This window comes from Saccopteryx leptura, chromosome 1 (assembly GCF_036850995.1).
Source record: "Saccopteryx leptura isolate mSacLep1 chromosome 1, mSacLep1_pri_phased_curated, whole genome shotgun sequence".
In the NCBI taxonomy this organism is placed as follows: Eukaryota; Metazoa; Chordata; class Mammalia; order Chiroptera; family Emballonuridae; genus Saccopteryx; species Saccopteryx leptura.
The window spans coordinates 118,301,648-118,318,459 of NC_089503.1; positions in this window are offsets into that span (position 1 = coordinate 118,301,648).

Genomic DNA, 16,812 nt, shown 5'->3' on the forward strand with positions numbered 1-16,812 from the left:
TGCCTCATAAAATGTGTTTGGAAGTATTGCTTCTTCTTCAATTTTTTGGAAGACTTTCAGTAGAATAGGAACCAAGTCTTCTTTGAAGGTTTGATAAAATTCACTGGTATAGCCGTCTGGGCCTGGACTTTTATTTTTGGGGAGGTTTTTAATGTTTTTTTATTTCTTCTCTACTAATAGGTCTGTTTAGGCTTTCTGCTTCTTCTTGACTCAGTCTAGGAAGGTTGTATTGTTCTAGGAATTTATCCATTTCTTCTAGGTTGTTGAATTTAGTGGCATAGAGTTTTTCATAGTATTGTACAATAATTCTTTGTATATCTACGATATCTGTGGTGATTTCTCCTCTTTCATTTTGGATTTTGTTTATATGAGTTCTTTCTGTTTTTTCCTTGCTAAGTCTTGCTAAGGGTTTGTCAATTTTGTTGATCTTTTCAAAGAACCAGCTCCTTGTTCTATTAATTTTTTCTATAGTTTTTCTATTCTCTATTTCATTTATTTCTGCTCTGATTTTTATTATCTCCTTTCTTTGGCTGGTTTTGGGTTGTCTTTGTTCTTCTTTTTCTAGTTCCTTAAGGTGGAAAGTTAAGTTGTTTCACTTGGGCTCTATCTTGTTTGTTCATATATGCCTGAAGTGATATGAACTTCCCTCTTATCACTGCTTTTGCTGCATCCCATAGATTCTGATATGTCATATTGTCATTTTCATTTGTCTGTATATATCTTTTGATCTCTGCACTTATTTCTTGCTTGACCCATTCATTCTTTAAAAGTATGTTGTTTAGTTTCCACATTTTTGTGGGATTTTTTTCCTCTTTTTTGCAGTTGAATTCTAGTTTCAAGACTTTATGATCAGAAAATATGCTTGGAACAACTTTGATTTTTCTGAATTTGCTGATGTTGTTTTTGTGGTCCAACATATGGTCAATTCTTAAGAATGATCCATGTACATTGGAGAAAAATGTATACTCAGTCACTTTGGGATGAAATGTCCTGTAGATGTCTATCATATCCAGGTGCTCTAGTGTTTTGTTTAAGGCCACTATATCTTTGTTGATTCTCCTTTTGGATGACCGATCTAGAGCCATCAGCAGTGTATTGAGGTCTCCAAGTATTATTGTATTTTTGTCAGTTTTTGTTTTAAGGTCAATAAGTAGATGTCTTATATATTTTGGTGCTCCTTGGTTTGGTGCATATATATTGAGAATTGTTATGTCTTCTTGATCCAGTGTCCCCTTAGCCATTATGAAATGGCCATTTTTGTCTGAGTACTTTTGTTGTCTTGTAGTCAGCATCATTAATCTTCTGTATTGTATTTTTAGCCTCTATGTCATTTATTTCTGATCTCATCTTTACTATTTCCTTCCTTCTACTTCCTGTGTGTTTGATTTGTTGTTATTTTTTTAGTTTTTTTTTTGTTTGTTTTGTTTTTTTGATGCAGGGTTAAGTTGTTTATTAGTGCTTTTTCTTGCTTATTAAGATTTGCCTGTAATGCTATGAACCTCCCTCGCAGGACCACTTTTGCTCTGCCCCTTTCATTTTGAGTTGTTGTATGTTCATTTTCAATTGTTTCAAGAATTTTTTTATTTCTTTCTTGATCTTGTTGTTAACCCATTTGTATTTAATAACATGCTATTTAGCCTCCAAGTATTTGAATGTTTTTCACTTTTTCTATTGTAGTTGATTTCTAGTTTCATGCCATTGTGATCAGAGAAAATGCTTGATATGATTTCAATCTTCTTAAATTTACTGAGACTTGTTTTGTGTCCTAACATGTGTTCTATTTTATAAAATGTACCATGAGCACTTGAAAAGAATGCATATTCTGCTGCTTTGAGGTGAAAGGTTCTGAAGATATCTATTAAATGCAGTTGATCTAGTGTGTCATTTAAGGACACTGTTTCTTTGTTAATTTTTTTGTCTGGAGGTTATATACATTGATGTTAGTGGGGTATTGAAATCTCCTACTATTATAGTATTGCAGTTTATCTCGCCCTTTGTGTCTATCAAAATCGACTTCATACACTTAGTTGCTTCTATATTAGGCACATAGATATTTACAATGGTTATATCTTCCTGTTGAATTGCTCCCTTTATCATTATGTAGTGACCTTCTTTATCCCTTACTATAGCCTTTGTTTTAAAGTCAATTTTTTTCATATATAAGTATTGCTACCCTAGCTTATATATATATATATATATATATATATATACATACATTTGCATGAAATACTTTTTTCCATCTCTTCACTTTTATTCTATGTGTATTGTTTTTTCTGAGGTAGGTCTTTTGTAGACAGCATATGTATGGGTCCTGTTTTCTTATCCATGCAGCTACCCTATGTCCTTTGATTGGAGCACTTAATCCATGTACATTTAAGATTATTATTGATATGTAATTGTTTATTGCCATTTTATTCTTTAAATCTACAATCCTTTTTTTCTTGATTTTTTTTTCTTTCCTCTTTTTACAGCAAGCCCCTTAACATTTCTTGCAGTACTGATTTGGTTGTAAAAAATTCCTTGAGGGCTTTTTTTTTAGGGGGGGGGGGTCAGTCTGGAAAGCTTTTTATTTCCCCTTCAATTTTAAATGATAATGTTGCTGGATAAAGAATTCTTGGTTGTAGGTTCTTGCTTTGCATCACTTTTAATATTTTTGCCAATTTTTTCTGGCCTCAAGTGTTTCTATTGAGAAGTCAGATGTCACTCTTATGGGGGCTCCTCTGAAGGTAATTAACTGCTTTTCTCTTGCCGCTTTTAGTATTCTTTCTTTGTCTCTTAACTTTGACTCTGTAATTATGATGTGTCTTGCAGTAGGCCCCCTAGGGTTTCTCTTTAATGGAACTCTCTTTGTTTCTTGAACTTGTGTGACATTTCCCTTCATCAATTTAGGGAAATTTTCAGCTATGATTTTTTTCAAACAAGTTCTCTATTCCTTGTTCTTTCTCTTCTCTTTCAGGAACCCTTATGATGTGGGTGTTATTTCTCTTCATATTTTCACAGAACCCTCTTGGAGTTTTCTCAGACTTTATCAGGCTCTTTTTGCTGCTCTGCTTCCACACTTTCTTTTATCTTGTCCTCTAAATTGGTGATTTGATCCTTTGCTTCATCCAGCCTGCTATTAATTCCTTCTAGTGCAGTCTTCATTTCTGATATTGTATTTGTCATTTCTGACTGGTTCTTTTTTTATGATTTCAATGTCCTTTTTGATGCTTGCTATCTCTTTATTTAGGTGCTTATTATGCCCATCTATTGGTGCCCTAAGATCTTTGAGCATCCTAAAAATCATTGTTTTAAAGTCTGCATCTGGTATTTTAGTTTCTTCCATTTTATTCAGTTCTTTTTCTTGGGGATTTCTCCTGTTGATTAACTGGGGTTGCATTTCTCTGCCTATTTTATCTGTATATTAGGTAGCACTGTTTGACTTAAATTTTTTTGTGTGGTCTTTATAAAGAAGATGAGCTAGGTTTTACTGAGGGTACTATTTTTCTTCTTTTTGTATGTGAGTTTTAGATGCAATTGGTCTTTTCATGGGTACATTTATCCCTTCAGGCTGGCTGGCTCTAAGGGTCAACCTTGATTATGTGTATTACACACTGTGAAATATCTATCCTATTGAGCATATTTATTCTCCACAGTATCTGATTCCTGCTAGACTCCACCTTTGGGTGTGCTGCTTGAATAGGTATTTGAGTTTAGGTTTGTACTGTCTTCCACCCACTACTAGTAATGCTGGCTCTAGTTCTTCTTCGGTTGTTATCTGCTGTTGTTTGTAACCTGGTGTGGCTACCAGTCTGCAGCTATTGCACTTTTTGCTGTTTGTGTCTGTGTTTCCTGTTTCTGGATACTGTGAGAGGGGCCAACCTTTGTAAAAGGATCAGCTTCTTCTTGCTTAGAGATGACAACAGCTCTGTAAAAGACCCAAGCTCTGTAAGATTTGTTTTCAATTTTCAGCTTCCCCTCCTCCTCTTGCAGCTGCCTGGTATTCCCACAGAGTCTTCCGTAGTACGACTATAGTATGGGCTCACATTGGCTTCACCCAACCAACCCCTCTACAGGTTACACTGTTGGTGGGTTTGGCCAGCTGAGGTTGAGAAAACAACATTTGTGGGACCCTGTACTTCAGGGGTCTCTTGCTCAGGAGCTCAGCACAGGGAATGTGGCCCCTACTCCAGAGCTTGATCCCTCAGCCACTGCTGTATACTCAAATTTTATTTCTCCTTAACAAGGTGAGCAGTAGGTTCAGACCAAGTGTGGTTGACAGTCCCCTCTGCAGAAGTTCTTTCAGCTGTTGAGACCCCAGTCTCAGGGAGGAAGACTGAGAGAGTCTTCTCCTGGGGCTGACTATGCTCCTGTAAAGGTGGCTAAACCCCTTGTCCAGATCTAACAATAGACTTACATGGATGCACATTTTAAATGTCCATGCTCCAAGCCTCTCTCCTCATTCCCCCTGTAGAATCAAGCCTGTTGGGCAGAATATTCAGTGTCTAAGCCAGCTGTCTGTGAAGCTCCACCCTATCCAATGCACATGAGTCATTGTGCCAGTGCTGATAACAGAGAGTGGTATTCTCCTCAACTGAGCCAGATGTGAGGTTGTTTTCCTTAATATACTACTCTAGTAAAGGTTGTCAGGTCTTCAGCCAATGCTTTCCTCAGCTGGCCCCTGGATGTGCCAGCCTTGGGCCTCCTTAGTGGGAGTCTAGCACAAACCAGTGGGAGACACTGCCTGTGACTTGCTCTCAACAACTAGCTCTTCTTGGAGCTACAAGCAATTAAGAGATTGTAGCTGCCTCTGCTAGGCCGAGGTGTACATGGAAATACCTAGCTGTACTTCTAGGCTGAGTTTTACCCACTCTGGTGTTGGTGGAAAGTCCACTCAAATGGCCAAGTTTTCCTGATTCCCGCTTCTTGCGGCCTCTGTCTGCTGGCTGCTTGTTGGACTCAGCCACTAAAAAAGCCTCTGCTAAAGTCTAGAGCAGGGGTCCCCAAACTATGGCCCATGGGCTGATATGGCCCCCTGAGGCCATTTATCCAGCCCCTGCTGCATTTCCTGAAGGGGTACCTCTTTCATTGGTGGTCAGTGAGAGGAACATAGTTCCCATTAAAATACTGGTCAGTTTGTTGATTTAAATTTACTTGTTCTTTATTTTAAATATTGTATTTGTTCCTCTTTTGTTTTTTTATACTTTAAAATAAGATATGTGCAGTGTGTTTAGGGATTTGTTCATAGGTTTTTTTTTATGGTCTGGCCCTCCAACAGTCTGAGAGACAGTGAACTGGCCCCCTGTGTAAAAAGTTTGGGGACCCCTGGTCTAGAGCCTGTAGCAATTCAGAGATTAGGAAGGGTGGTGGGTGTGGCTCCACCCCTTGGCCCCCAGGTGTCAGTCTGTGCAGACTTTTTTCACATATCATGTTAGGGTGTGGCCCAAGAAATTTGGTGGGTGTGGCTTCTGAGACTCAAAGGTGTGGTCTGCCCCTTCTCTGAACCAATTCAACTTAGTATCTGGTGAGAAAAAAGCACCAGTTAGGAGAGTGTGGGGTGGTCCTCCTGTCTCAAAACCATAAAACTGAGTCACTGACATGCCCCCTGCTTCCTAACCTTCTGAACGACCCATTGCCATGTCTGGGGTAGGAGAGACTCTTGAGGGTGAAGCAGCTGCTTTTTCCCAAGCTGATGCCACTCAGAGGGGCTTGCTCCACCCAAGAAAGATGGAGACCGCAGTACTGGAGAACGATTCAGCACTGGAGTTAGGGTGGCTGACCCCCACAGTGTCTCTCCCTGAGCCTCTAACTTTACTATCTCCTCACACAACTCCAGTCCTCTCAGCTCTCCTGCCAGAGCCCTGGGTAAGGGGCTGTGAACAAGGTTTCCTCCGAGAGCCCTTTAAAACAGAATCTGTGTCTGAGAGGTGTGTCTCTTTCTCATGGACAGAAACCCAACTCTTCTCACAGCTAAATGTTGTCTGGGCACCTCTTCTATGCTCTGGAGCTCTAGGTTGAGGCTCTGGGCCTGGGGCTGAGGACCCACACCTCTCAGGGCAACCCACCCCACTGTGAGAGCCTCTCTGGGCCGCCATTCACTTCTGGGAACAGGGCAGTCCTTTCCTTATATTTGCCCTTCCTACCAGTCTTGGTGTGTCTTCTTTGGTGAACCTTGGTTATATATTCCTCTTAGTTTAGTCCGAAGTTTTTTTTTTTTCAAGATGATTGTTTTTAAATTAAGTTGTAATTCAATTTGGTCCTGGGAGGTGGCAGTTGGAATGTCTGCCTACTCTGTCGCCATCTTTCTTCTCTTCTTTAAATCAGTTTTATATGGAATTGTTTTTGCTTTTACTTTACTTTAGGTTAATTATTTATTTTACATTGTTATTTTCTTCTATATATCCTATTATTGCTGATTTAGTCAAATTGGTATTTATTTCATTTTACCTCAATATTTTTTGGTAGTTTCTCTCATATTTTTCTTTTTAGTTTGAATACTTGTTGTTCCCCATAGTCATAATAAAATATATATTTCTATATTATAGGCAAAGTGATATCTCATATCCTCTCATAAATTTATTCTCCCCATTATACCCCAAACTATCACATGCAATGAGTCATTTAAAATGTTTCTCTGTAACACCTACTTACCAAAGAGATATTTTAGTTAATGTTTCTTTTTCTTTTTTCCAAACCCACATCCTATAACTCTAAGGTTTTGCTAACACATTATATGTAACATAGTTGCAAGCTTTGAGTAAGTTTTATTTTAGGATATTTCCCTTTTTTAAATGTCTTAATTAGAACTCATTACACGATTCTCCTTTTTTTAGCACCATCTATTTATGATATCAATATCTCTATTGCTATGAATTTACTGTTCGTGCCTTATAGCCATTTTTTTTTTTGAATTTTTCTGAAGCTGGAAACGGGGAGGCAGTCAGACAGACTTCCGCAAGTGCCCAACCGGGATCTACCCAGCATGCCCACCAGGGGGCGATGCTCTGCCCATCTGGGGCATTGCTCTATTGCAACCAGAGCCATGCTAGTGCCTGAGGGAGAGGCCATGGAGCCATCCTCAACGCCCGGGCCAACTTTGCTCCAATGGAGCCTTGGCTGTGGGAGAGGAAGAGAGAGACAGAGAGGAAGGAGAGGGGGAGGGGTGGAGAAGCAGATGGGTGCTTCTCCTGTGTGCCCTTGCCGGGAATTGAACCCGGGACTCCTGCACGCCAGGCCGACACTCTACCACTGAGCCAACTGGCCAGGGCCTAGCCAGCTTTTTTAATCTAACACTAAGAATGAGTTTGCAGCCTGCTTGGCTTATTTCACTTAACATAATAGTTTCCATGTCCATCCATGTTGTTGCAAAAGGTAAGATTTCCTTCTTTTTAATGGCCCCATAGTATCCCATTGTATATATGTACCACTGCTTTTTAATCCACTCATTCACTGATGGATACTTGTGCTGTTTCCAGATCTTCACTATTGTGAACAATGCTGCCATAAACATGGGGATGCATTTCTCCTTTTGAAACAGTGCTATGGTGTTCTTGGGGTACATTCCTAAGAGGGGGATAGCTCAGTCAAAAGACAGTTCTATTTTTAATTTTTTGAGGCATCTCCATACCGTTTTCCATAGTGGCTGCACCAGTCTGCATTCCCACCAGCAATGCAGGAGGGTTCCCTTTTCTCCACATCCTCGTCAGCACTTATTCTGTGTTGTTTTGTTGATGAGCGCCATCCCGACTGGTGTGAGGTGATATCTCATTGCATTTCTCTAATGATTAGTGATGTTGAGCATTTTTTCATATGCCTATTGAACATCTGTATGTTCTCTTTGGAGAAGTGTCTATTTATTCTTTTTACCATTTTTTGATTGGATTGTGTATCTCCTGGTGTTGAGTTTTACAAGTTCTTTATAAATTGTGGTTATTAACCCCTTATCAGACGTATTGTCAAATATGTTCTCCCATTGTGTAGTAAATATAGCCTCTTCAAAAAGTGGTGTTGGGAAAATTGAACAGCTACCTCCAAAAAAATAAAACTAGACCACTGACTTACACCAGTCACAAAAATAAACTCAAAATGGATAAAAGACTTAAATGTAAGCTGTGAAATCATAAGCATCTTAGAAGAAAACATAGGTACGAAGCTCTCTGATATCTCTTGTAGCAATATATTTGCTGACTTATCTCCATGAGCAAGTGAAATAAAAGACAGGATAAACAAATGGGAGTATATCAAACTAAAAAGCTTTTGCACAGCTAAAGACAATAAGAACAGAATAAAAAGGCAAACTACACAATGGGAGAATATATTTGTGAATACGTCTGATAAGGGGTTATTATTGTTTTAATTTGATGTTGCTTTTTCATCTGGCTGTATTTAACCAGGAGGTAATATTACCTTCTGAAAGATCTATGTATAATTTTTCTCTCATTCAGGTACTCCTATCAAATGTCTTTTTTTTTCTTTTGCATACCTATTACTCCAGCCAACTTTAAGGGTCACATGAAGCTGGTCAGATAGCTTAAGTAGCAACATGCATTCAAGAAGATGGAGACATTGTATGCAGCATCTACCAGTAATGCTCAGAGTTTAGAAATTGATTTAAAGTAGGTAAAAAAATAGTAAAATGTAGGGTTTCAGGAATTCAGGAACCATGATGGGAAATCATGAGTCATAAAGGGCATTGTTATCTTTTTCTCATATACATAGTGCCAGTGCTGATGCAGCCTCCTTCCTTTATTTCTGAACTTCCTCTGAAAATATGTAATGGACCTTGGCCAGTTGGCTTAACAGTAGAATGTCGACCTGGCATGTGGATGTCTTGGGTTCAACTCATGGTCAGAACAGTGAACATCTGCTTCTCCACCCCTCTCCTTCCTTCTCTCTCTATCCATCTCTTCTGTTCCTACAACCATGGCTTAGTTGGATCAAGTTTGCCCTGGGTGCTGAGGATGGCTCTAAGGCCTCTCCTCAGGTGCTAAAATAGCTCAATTGCTGAGCAACAGAGCAATGGCATATGATAGCCAGAGCATAGACCCATAGGGGGCTTGCTGAGTAGATTCCAGAATTAAAGGGGAAAAAAAAAAAGAAAACAGGTATTGTTGGTTTTTATAGAGTATTACTTACAATGTTTGGTGTTTCGTCCTTAGTTAGAACTGAAAAAATCACTTCTAAATGTATTGTTACAAAATATGTTGGTAAACTTTATGGAAAACCATAGCATACATTTTAAATAAAGATATTTTCAGTCAGATTTTATAAATTGCAAAAAAAAAAAGGTGAAGTATAATTTTACATATTAGAAAGAATGACAAATTGAGGAGAGAGAGGTAATTCTAGAAGATGACTGCTGACTCCCAAGCCTAACTTCCATCTTTAAGTCAACTTCAGAATACCTGAACTGGTGGAGCATCTGCTGGGAGCAGGTGGAACCAGAAGTTGGTTCAAGTTCTTAGACTATCTGGGTTTTAGACAGAGAGAGGGAGTGAAGCACTTTATGTTCTTCAGTGTGGATGTGGAACTGGGCCATGAATACCTGAAGCAGTGATCGTAATTACACAATTCCCAATGAGCACTTGACCTAAAGAGATCCATAAATCTCAGACAATGAAAGTAAACCAATCTGTGTGTGTGATTGTATAACAACTGGCTCATGATCTTCAGGCTGACAGAGAATCTCCAAGATCCTGTTAAACCGCTGGTTCAGATTCCATCATAATTCTTAGCCTTGATAGTATAAAGCTTTGCAAATATATATATTGAGAACATAATATAAAGTTAGCTTACTGCTAAAGACCAAAAATCCAAAGTGGAAAAAAAAATACAATGTGACATAGAGAAACCACATGGAACAGACAGACACTAGGAATCACCTTGCAATGGCCTGCGATAAGGGCTTCAGTAAAGATTTGCTTAGATACGATATTATCAGAGCATTATCTTAAGGCTAGATCAATTTAGTAACTTCGGTAAAAAAAAATCCAGTGGTTTTCTACATCTATTTTATTTAATTTTCCTTACCTAGTTTTAACAACCATAATTAATTCTCAGCTACACAAGACCTATCTAATAAAATAGAGCTTGAACTCTTTGACTATATATCATCCAAGGTTACAAATGTATTTTCTAATTTTTTTCATTTGGTTTTGATGGCAAAGTATTTGGGGTAGAGATAATATCCTAAAATCTTTATTATAACCCCCCCAAAACATAACATCACTAAGTTATTTGTGAACCAGCTCTGAACAAAAGATTCATTAAGGTTATGTTTCATAGTGTTAAAGGAAAATTATGGGTAAAAATAAAAAATGAATATTTCTAGGGTTGTTCTGGAAAGCCAGACATTTATTCAACTGTGTTAATGAGTCAGAAATATCATATTTAACCTTTTAAATGAATTAGGTTCTGATGTCTTGATTTGTAGAAACTAACCAAAAAAGATGAGATTGTTTTGATAGTTCTTTTTTTCTCTCTGCCTAGAAGAATGAATCATTCAAAGTATGAGATCAAAAAGAGAAATATTAAAAATAGAATTTATAAAAAATAGAAATAATCAGGCCATTGCTTTCATAAACAAGTGACAAATGCTCTTGTTAAATGTTGTGGAGTTCCTAATGGTTTTAAAAATAAAGTGAAAACTAAATCATGTTGACTTCATAGCCTGCAGGGGAAACACACTGAGCTTTAAATATTAACATTTGGTGCCATTTCATTCCTATTAATGATGTGATGAAGACCAACTTCAACTAATCTGTCTTCTCTCAGTTCAATTCAAAACATAATTCCAGACAAATGAATTAAAATGAGCTAAATATTTGGTACATCAACTGTTCTGAAATGATTTATTTTCCTAATAAAAAGTAAGCAGTATTTTCTGTTTTGAACAAGTATGATATAAATTATATAAAGTACAAGAAATGGAAAAAAAACCAGGCCAACAAATTATATATATATATAAAGTGACTTTTGTATCATAAGTTTAAGAATCTGAGGACCTGAAGTTCATTTTAATCTCCCATTGGGTAAATTGGCCCAAGAACCCTTTGGGTAAAACAAAACTTGTTATTGTTAGGAAATAGCATTGACTGCACAATTTTATTTTAGTGAGCATTTGTTAGACATGATAAACTAGACACTGGAAATGACTGTGATATCCTAATTCCCCAGACTATAGCTCTGCTTGTCCTCTAAAACTGTAAAACAAATAGAAGTATGTGTTGTTTTATTAAATATTTATGTTATAAAAATAACTTAAAATACACATTATTCTGAGAAAGTTTTGCATTATCATGTATTTTTATTGTCACATGTAGTATAAGCAAAATAGGAGTGGGATGATGGCCAATTTTTGTCATCTTTGTATTCTAAACACTATTTTCCTACCTCTAATATGTAGTAGATCATAAGCATAACATGCTATTCATAAAAATATTAAATATATTAATTTCTTATTGCTGCCATACAAAATATTGCAAACTTAGTAGCTTCAAACAATGTATATTTACTACGTCCTAGTTCTTTCAGTTTCCTCCAGGTAAAATCTCGCTGATGGCAAGGATGGCTTATTTTAAATCTTCAGGTAGGTCTTTAGGTTGTTCTGTCATATTCTCACTGTATTCTGCATTTCTGTTTGTTTTTAAGTATTTATCAAGCTTAGTTTCTCTGGTTCAGTCTTTCTTCTGCCCTTCTAGACTGTAAACCTTGCAAGGACAGAGACTGAGTTTGCCTTCTTACCTGTATCCTTGTGGATAGATTATCATGTATGATCAGTGCTCGATACAGCTTGTTCAAGACTGAGTTAATGAGTACAAGAATGCACGTCTCTCTATTTCTTCTTTCAAGTTTTTCTTTGCTCTGTAGTTAGATTAACTGCCCTTGAATATAAACTTCAACATATCAACCCTCTCCCTAAAATGCTATGGTTTTCCTTCAGTTTAAGAATAACTTTCACGCCTGACCTGTGGTGGCGCAGTGGATAAAGCGTCGACCTGGAAATGCTGAGGTCGCCGGTTCAAAACCCTGGGCTTCCCTGGTCAAGGCATATATGGGAGTTGATGCTTCCAGCTCCTCCCCTCCCTTCTCTCTCTCTGTCTCTCCTCTCTCTCCCTCTTTCTGTCTCTCCCTCTCCTCTCTAAGATGAATAAATAAAAAGACAAAACAAAAAAAAAAACTGCAAAAAAAAAAAAAAAGAATAACTTTCACATACCTCATTATGGTACATCTTACCATTGTTTAAGTTAAGGGAAATGCATATTTAAATAATAAAGACCCTTATGGCTCCATTCCTCCCAATCCATAATCCAAATAAAGATAAGGCAAACAAGATAACAGAATTAGCCCTGGAAAGTTGGTTCAGTGGATAGAGCATTGACCTGGCCTATGGATGTCCCGGGTTTGATCCCAGGTCAGGGCACACAAGAGGAGTGATCATCTGCTTCTCTTTCCCTCCCTCTACTTCTTCTCTCTTTCTTTCCTTCTCTCAATCAGTGACTTAATTGGTTTGAGCATCAGCCCCAGATAGGGGTTGTCAGTGGATCCCAGTTGGGGCACATGTGGGAATCTGTCTCTCTATCCCCCCTCTCACTTAAAATAAAATAACGTAATTAAAATATGGAAGTTACTAGGTTTCTTAATAGGTTCCTCTGAATTCAAAAAACTTCCCAGGGGACAGAGGACCTGAAAAGCTCCAAGATTTGAAGAATCATAGAACAAAGGAAATTTTTGCCTTATTTATTTATTTAAATTTATTTATTGACTTTAGAGAGAGAAGAAAGGGAGAGAAAGAGAGAAACATTTATCTGTTCATGTATGGGTCCTGACCAGAGATCGAACCCATAACCTTTGTATGGGTGAACACAACTCTAACCAACTGAGCAGTTCTGGCCAGGGGTCTTATATCTTCTGTCTTTAATTTTTCATCTCTATTCTGCACAGCTCAGCTAATTTTCCAACTTATAAAAGATAGCCAATAACAAAACAGTCCTGGACATTCACCTGGCCCATTCTACACACTGTCACTTTCTGATTTCTATTGTTGTACTGCTTCCTAAACACAGCAGAACTATTTTTACCCAGAATATTTCTTCTTCAGCAGTATCACAACTAATTACAGTTGTTCAAATTCACCAGATTTTCTTATTCATTCAATATTAATCAAATTCCTACATCAACTCAGACAATTTTCTAAGCTTAAGATACTTAATAAGAAAGCTATGCTATGTTACCAAGGTTATTCTAGTATCATGCATCAATATCTTATATAGACTAGACCTTTTCAATAAAATGTAGTTGCCTCAGTTCTATGTGAATAACAAATACTACCTTCAAACCCAGCTTAAACATTATATCTCATGGGAAGTCCTCCACATTTGTTTCCTCAATTCTGTGCAGACCATTATTACCGAATTCAATATGCAAAATTCTAACTGTTGAGCTACTTTTCCACCCAAGGCTGTGATTACCCTCATTGTGGAGGTCATTATCATCACTATTATATGTGCAAGCTCCACTCCTGCCTCAATTAAGACATTTTATGAAAATATAGACAACACTAAATCACTTTAAAATATCGTATACATTTATACCTGATACAAGTCATGGGGAAAAGAGAGTGGGACAGCTCATTTTGGATCATGGACTACTAAAAACATGTTAAAAGTGTGAGTCTAGTTAAAGAGATAATAGTAATAAGTGTCATTGTTAAGGTTGAGTACAAGCTGTACCACAACCATGCTTGTTCTGATCCTATTCTGGTCAGACTTAGTGATTTCAAGTCTCTTTTATGTCCCTTTTTATTAGGATCATACTTTAAGTTTAGGATTCAATCTTAGTTTCTACATAGATGCTTGAATTTGTAGCTTAGAGTACCATATATTATTTGCAGAAAGAGAAGAAACTTCTATCCTTGCCTTTGTCACCCTCTGAGCTTGATGAAATTGAGCATTCTGCTTGCTTAAATTAGTTGATTTCACCCTAATTTGACCTAATGGAGCAGCGTGTAGTCTGAATATATTTAATTTGAACAGATATTAATTTGAGGCCATAAAGAAGAATTTTCCACATACCCCTCATCCCCCGGTTGGATGTCCTTGTGATTCTTTTCCATTGACATCTATGTCAGTATTCTTATCATAGACTATTAGGCCATCTGAACTGGTCTTCGTAGGAATTTTTTCTCAAGTATTTGAAAGCTAAATAAAAGACTCTTTCTCTAAACATTTTTCTAATGAGCAGGGAGATTTATACATAAAATTTTTCTCTAGCTGACTCAGTTTTATAATTTTATATCTTCATTTTATAGTATTTTCTAACAGGTGAGGGTATAAAATAGAAGAGGGAAGAAAGCTGATGAATGATTTTAAGAAGATTTCACTTTTATCTTTCTCACGGATATAGTCCATCCATTCATCACTGGCTTAATTTCTACTATTTACATTTACATATAAATACGTTCAGCTGGTAAACCTAAGTGGTACGATTCATATTTCAGAATCTGGGGATAATGAGTATAGTCCAAAGCAAAAGAATCAAACAACTTACTTTAGCTCATTAGCATCCATGGTTAAGGTCATCATTGTCTCATTGTCACTATCTGTTTTGTGTAAAATGAATAATTTTGAATAGCTAAGTATTTCCCCACCATCTAGCAACTGTACAATAAACTTTTAGTACTTTTCCCTGGTGACTATCCATCCCAAATTAAATACATGGCTGAGTAGCAAGGTTGACCTGCTGATACTAAGACTATATATACATTACTAATAGAATAGCTGCTAAAAAATAGATTGTAGAATAAAACTGACTGGTTTCAAAACCTGGCATCACCCTATATGAACCATGGGACTTGACACATATCACACACGTCTCCTTAGGCTTAGTTTCTTCACTTATAAACTAGTGAGAATAATAGAAACTCTGACAATGGAATGAGAATTAAATGAAATAACTGATGAGAAGTTCATACAGAATATTTGGCAAAAAAAAAGCACAATGCATATAGAACATTATGATTTATTCTATGAGTTTTAAAATAAAATTAAACTTGAATAAGGAGAAATAAGAAAATGTTGAATTTCCTTAATCTTCTACTATGTATTGAAGATGTTACATCTCTTTTGAAATGTTTGTTATTTTAAGTTTTTCTAATAAGATCCAAGCATCCTTTAATATAAAATGTCTGTGTGAGATTTTTTATAGTAACAATTAATTCCTATTGATGGTGATATAATTTTGGAATTATAAGTAATTATACAAGCTGTCTTTTAAAATAGAAATTAGAGTTATATTTGTTATCATGGTATAGTAATTAATGACATCCTTTTCTTTTTTCCTATTTAGTGAAAGGAAGGGAGGCAGAGAGACTGACTCCTGCATGCGCCCTGACCAGGATCCACCTGGCAAGCCCACTAGGGGACGATGCTCTGCCCATCTGGGGCCATTGTTCCATTGCAACCAGAGCCATTTTTTAGTGCCTGAGGCCAAGGCCGTAGAGCCATCCTCAATGCTTGGCACAAACTCGCTGTAATTGAGCCATATTTGCAGGAGGGGAGGATAAGAAAGAGAGAGAGAGAAGCGAGAGAGGGAGGGGTGGAGGAACAAATGGGCACTTCTCTTGTGTGCTCTGACCTGGAATCAAATCCGCCACATCCACATGCAGACTGATGCTCTACCACTGAGCCAACTGACCAGGGCCAATAACATCTTTAACATTCTCAAAATCATTTGGTTTAGACAACAAATTATATGGTCACACTAATTTCAAAAGACATTGACTTCCACAAACATTCTCCAGGCTCTCAATTAGTTTTCTTTTGGCTCAAGCACATTTTACACAGATAGATTAAAACAAACTATAAAACATTATATATTTATTTATTAATAATTAGTTCCATTGGTCTATGTGATGAGTTAGGTTTAATTGACCATATATCATAAATTATTACATTATTATTGGTAATCTTATTTCAATTAGAATATTTTGAGTCAAATGTTCAGTCAACATAATTCCATCTCATAAAGTCACAACGTACAATAAAAATTTGACTACTTTTGAAAACCAGTATACTGAGAAGGGACACAATTAAGAAAATAAATAGTGACCTCAGATAGAGTAGATATTTCAAAATTGCAGTTTATGACAATGAGGTTAAACATATTATTTTAATGTTTTTAAATACATGAATTGTACTGCTATTGCTGTTCATCAAATCCTCATGTTTTTTGGAAAATTAATAATTATATTATATGTACATATTTATGTGCATAAATATGTATGCTTTGTATTTTAAACTGGATAATAAGAGAACTATAATTTATCTTGGGAGACAATTTTCCACACACTCCTTGCATTTCTGCTCATCAGGTGACCAGAGATACTGATCACCTTTTGGTTGATTATAATTTTATGGGTGTTTATATAACAAATAGCCTCAGAAGACAGAGATAGTGTCTTTCTCCAGAGCAGAAGACAGGTGTGTTAAAGTTTAATAAAGATGTATCCCCTCTGGACAAAGTTTGGTCAAATTTGTTGGTATCTTATTATAAAACTTTGATATTTCCCTAGTTTAGGGTTACTCAGCTGTGATACAAATCACAATACTTGAAGCTTCCCTTTAGGCTCACTTGCATTGCATCCATGGAATTTGTGGGGCATGAAGAACAATATAAATATGAAACTCATATTCCCTGTTCTAATATAATACTAAAGTCCTCTGTCTCTAACCCAGGAGTCTTGAATCTTCTGCCAGTCTTTATAAAACCGTGCTAAACTCATTGGTTAGTTTGAAAGTCAGTACATTTATCTGCCTTGAGTTATAATATGAAACA